The 5,000-nt window shown below is 33.4% G+C and overlaps 3 non-coding genes across 3 annotated transcripts in view; all 3 read right to left on the bottom strand.

Moving 5' to 3' along the window:
• LOC149788331 (5S ribosomal RNA) overlaps window positions 1-30 on the bottom strand; it is a 119-nt gene extending 89 nt beyond the window's left edge. The window contains exon 1 of the ribosomal RNA XR_016424576.1: window positions 1-30. This exon is cut by the window's left edge and continues 89 nt beyond it. This is a non-coding gene — a ribosomal RNA (5S ribosomal RNA).
• A 930-nt stretch (window positions 31-960) lies between these two features.
• LOC149788330 (5S ribosomal RNA) lies at window positions 961-1,079 on the bottom strand. Its single transcript, XR_016424707.1, has one exon. It is a non-coding gene; the product is annotated as a 5S ribosomal RNA (ribosomal RNA).
• A 3,574-nt stretch (window positions 1,080-4,653) lies between these two features.
• LOC149788329 (5S ribosomal RNA) lies at window positions 4,654-4,772 on the bottom strand. The gene has a single exon (XR_016424575.1). It is a non-coding gene; the product is annotated as a 5S ribosomal RNA (ribosomal RNA).
• Window positions 4,773-5,000: the final 228 nt, after the last annotated feature.

The raw sequence follows: 5,000 nt of genomic DNA, 5'->3' as shown, positions 1-5,000 counted from the left end.
CGGTGCTTTCAACGTGGTATGGCCGTAGACACAAGTGTTTGTAAATTTAAGACTTATATTCGCTTCTCTCTTCACCGTTTCCGATGTACAGACGTTTACGTTTATGTGCCGTGTAAAATTAGTAATTAAAGTGTACTGATTAAAACTTATATAGATAAACTGCCTTCATACATTATTCAAATTTGTAATTCAGGCATTTTCGGACTCGGACATTAGTTGCTTAACCGGAGGTTTACACCTTCAAATGGACTTAAATAACAATGCATTTAAACGAAGATTCAGTTCATTTTTGTTGTTTTTGGGCATTATTATTATTATTATTATTATTATTATTATTATTATTATTATTTATCTTGTATCAACTGACTAATTCAATAGGTAAATAATCGACATCAGCCTATGAGCTACCTTTAAATACGGACTCGAATCTGATTTGAAACGGATATCGTCTTGCAGCTCGGAAACGTTAAAGTTGTGGAAACACAGAAAGTGCAAGGAAGTGGAAGCAGGGAACATCCATCCAAACTTACTGTAATCAAAACAGAGATTTATACACCAATTTATTTTGTCAATGGCCCATATTCGAAGTATTCGCTAAGGGATGCCAAGTTTCACACTGATAGACTGGTGCCCTGCTAAAAAACAGGTAAATAAATTAAAATAATTAAAAATAATACATTCCAAATATATCTATCAATTATTGAATAAGAAATACCACAGACAAGTATCCAAAATGAAAGACATCGATTGCATACGTTGCAATTATTCGCTATAGCATAGGCTGAATCCGGAATATCAGAAGAAATTTGGAGGATCTGGACGGCATACGAGGCGGCCCATTTCGATCCTGGAGGTAGAGGAAACTGAAAAATTTGCACCAGATTTGTGAACAAGAAATATTGGCCATATATGATCGCATATCCTCACAGTGAGGATGGAACCCAAAAAAAAATTAAAAAATGCCTACAGCACCCGGTATTCCCAGGCGGTCACCCATCCAAGTACTAACCGGGCCCGACGTTGCTTAACTTCGGTGATCGGACGAGAACCGGTGTTTTCAACGTGGTATGGCCGTAGACATTTGTACGTACAAATTTAAGACTAATATAGGTTGTCTCTTCGTCGTTACAAAGATACATTACACACACACACACACACACACACACACACACACACACACATATATATATATATATATATATATATATATATATATATATATATATATATATATATATATATATATATATATATATATATATATATATATATATATATATATATATATATATATATATATATATATTAGAGACAGGGGAGAGCTCTGCTTACGACAATACATCCCTTCAGTTTCAATCTGTAAAGAAGCAAGAGCTTATTTGATCGCCGAAGTCACTGACATGTAGGTTGCCATATTTGTGCAGTCATTTGAATAGTAATACAATGGCGAGTTCCGTGTCAAATTTCATCAAGGTTGTCGTTTTCTTTCGTCAGTCAGCTTCATTAACGACAAATGATGTTATACTCGCAATTATTTCTGAGAAAATAAATCGTATTTCTCTCGATTTCATGCAGGTATATCTCGATGAAAGGTCGGTCAAGTTTGCATGGCAGGCTAGTAAGCACAGGGGCTCGCATCGTTGCTCACAATTGAACTGACAGTCATACATTTTATACTATATGTACGACTGATAGTTTCATTGTAAGCAATGATACGAGCCCCCTGTGGCTAGTAAGCAGCCTATGCCGATACCGCATGGTGTCGGCGATTTCCAACGTTTTGATAAGCAAAACAAATATGTCCATACACCCCAATACTAATGTCCAAATATCAAAAATCGCTATTTTGGGACTATTATGAATTCATTCAAGGACATTCTAAATTACATCATCGCCACACGTCAAGATTGTTATTACATCAGCACATTCAAAATTGGACTTCATTCAGAAAACCACTGGCATTCATTTGGAACACTACCCTTTTGGACTTGTCATATAACTTTTATGGACTATTTGTGATTTCATTTATAATGCTGAAAAGTATTTAAATTTTCACTTTGTATTCTTTATAAAAAATAAATTAAGTCGGTTGGTTTAGATTGGCTAAGATAGCATTAAGGTGTTTTTGTTTATATGAGCCAATATCACATTATTCTTTTCTTGGTTTAGATGGGCTAAGTTCACATTATGGTACATTGGTTTAGATGGGCTAAGTTCACATTAAGGTGTTTGGCTAAGTTTCCATTAAGATATTTGGTTTAGATTGGCTAAGTTTGCATTAAAGTGTATTGGCTTATATTGGCAAATTTCACATAGGAATTTGATTTAGATGGCCTAAGTTCACATTATGGTGTTCTGGCAAAAGACTGCTTGGTTTTGTTAGGCAATGAGGGTAGTCTTGCTCAATGGTACAATAGGGCAACCAGCTTGATAGAAATCTATCATGTTAACCATTGGACTGATGTACATTTTATCAGTGTAATTTAGAGTCTGTTTAAACCATTCCGAACCCCCCATCTCTCTCTCTCTTACATATATATATATATATATATATATATATATATATATATATATATATATATATATATATATATATATATATATATCCGAAAGAAATAATATTTTCAATCTTTCTGCACTGTACTGATTTTCTGGTTGAATACTAAAAGTAAGTTTAAATATATATAAGGAGTTTGCAAATTTTATAAAAGTCAGCTTGCCTAGCAAGTAGTAGGTCAATATGATACAATGTAGAATTTAAGAAAATGTCATTATATGTATTGAAACGTTTGTTTCCTTTGTATCTGTTGATACCTAAAAACCATATCCCAATAATTAAAATTATCCAAGACTATATGTAAATAATACACGTATGTATGTATGTATGTATGTACACACACAAACGTATATATATATATATATATATATATATATATATATATATATATATATATATATATATATATCACAAAAGACACACACATATCTTAAAACACCCTCAGCCACCCAGGATATATATATGATCCGTTTTTACGAGATAAACTTATTAATTCAGTATGGTATAATTATCGAATAAGATCAGTAGAGTTTTTGCCCTTGTTTGCAATCGTTATAGGATAACGCGTTAAAAATAAAATTACACAGAAGTACAATTAATGTTAATAGCTGATAAAGTTATGCGAACTTTGTTGCATACTCTCTCTCTCTCTCTCTCTCTCTCTCGTGTGTCAGTATGATAAAGCAAGAAGAAAAAGGAAGAACAGTAAAGAACATATATAAAAAGGTTTATTGAAACAGCGTCTCATCATGGTGTGGGCACCACGATGCATAGGGATAAATAAAAAAGCGAGTATTCCATTACTTTTCACTTCATTTGATATGCATCCATATGACACAGAATGCTCTCGGTGAGTACAGGGAATCAGATAAACGTCACTGTGCGGGACTAGGTATAAAACATTTATTGTAGTTTTAATTGTAAATTTTTCGGGCATTTAAGTAGAAATTAAATGATTTCAGTTCTAGTGAGAACAACATTTCGACTGTAAAACATAATTTGTTGTCTTGATGCGTTTTCAAGACTCTTTTGCTGATTAGTCACACATCTCTTCAACGTTTCCCATGTACAAATGTTTGTGTGCAGTATAATATTAGTAACTAAAGTGTATACTGATTCAAAGTTCTAATCCAAAAGAAGCAAAACTGGCCTCAGATACTCATATTTGTCACTCATCCATTTTCTGACCCAGATAAGGGGAGAATTCCATGTTGAAATTGACTTAAAATGCAGATTCAGGACATTATTGTTGTTGTTATTATTATTATTATTATTATTCGTCTTTCTGTCCTATCATTTGGTTAAAATAAGCGACACCGGCCTATAAGCTAACTTTAAAGATAGGGTCTTATCAGATTTGCAAAGGATCTCTTCTTGCAACTTGGAGAAGTTAACGTTGTGGAAATACAGAAAGTGGAAGCATGGAATATCTATCTAAACTTACTGTAATCAAAACAGAATTTTATAACCCAATTTATTTTGCCAATGGCCCATATTTACAGTATTCGCTACAGGATGCCAATTTTCCCACTGGCAGACTGAGGCCCTGCTGTAAAAGAAATCAATCAATCAATAAATTAATATAAAAAATTCTCACAATTCATACATTCCATATTTATCAATCAATTAGTGAATAAGAAATACCACAAATAAGTAGCCAAAATGAAAGACATTGATCGCATATTTTGCAACTCTGCGCAAGAGACTACACCAGGAATATATGAGAAGAAACTTGAAGGAAGTATTTCGACGTGAAAGGAGGCAGCTTGTTGTGGTAGTAAAAGTAGAGGAAACTGGATAAATTGAACCGAATTTGTTAATAAGAAATACTGGTCATCTATGATCGCATATTCCAGTAGTAAGGATCGAAACCAAGAGCAGAGAAGTGCAAAGCAACATTTGCTATATTCAGGTCCTATGCTTGATTTTTTTAGGATCCGAATTATTGAAGAAAGTTAAGGAAAAAGAGAAAATGAAAGTCGAGAAATTGCTCTATTTATTATTTATATTGAAGAAAGTAAATTTAGTTACAATAAAAGAAAGAAAGAAAAACTTCAACTGTTTTTAGTTATAAAAGAAAAAAAAAAAAAAAAAAGAGTCTACAGCACCCGGTATTCCCAGGCGGTCACCCATCCAAGTACTAACCGGGCCCGACGTTGCTTAACTTCGGTGATCGGACGAGAACCGGTGCTTTCAACGTGGTATGGCCGTAGACACAAGTGTTTGTAAATTTAAGACTTATATTCGCTTCTCTCTTCACCGTTTCCGATGTACAGACGTTTACGTTTATGTGCCGTGTAAAATTAGTAATTAAAGTGTACTGATTAAAACTTATATAGATAAACTGCCTTCATACATTATTCAAATTTGTAATTCAGGCATTTTCGGACTCGGACATTAGTTGCTTAACCGGAGGTTTACACCTTCAAATGGACTTAAATAA

Source organism: Sinohyriopsis cumingii, chromosome 11, assembly GCF_028554795.1.
Source record: "Sinohyriopsis cumingii isolate HCF-2022 chromosome 11, ASM2855479v2, whole genome shotgun sequence".
Classification (NCBI taxonomy): Eukaryota; Metazoa; Mollusca; class Bivalvia; order Unionida; family Unionidae; genus Sinohyriopsis; species Sinohyriopsis cumingii.
Note: the sequence above shows the minus strand (reverse complement) of the source record. Positions and strands in the feature narration are given on the sequence as shown.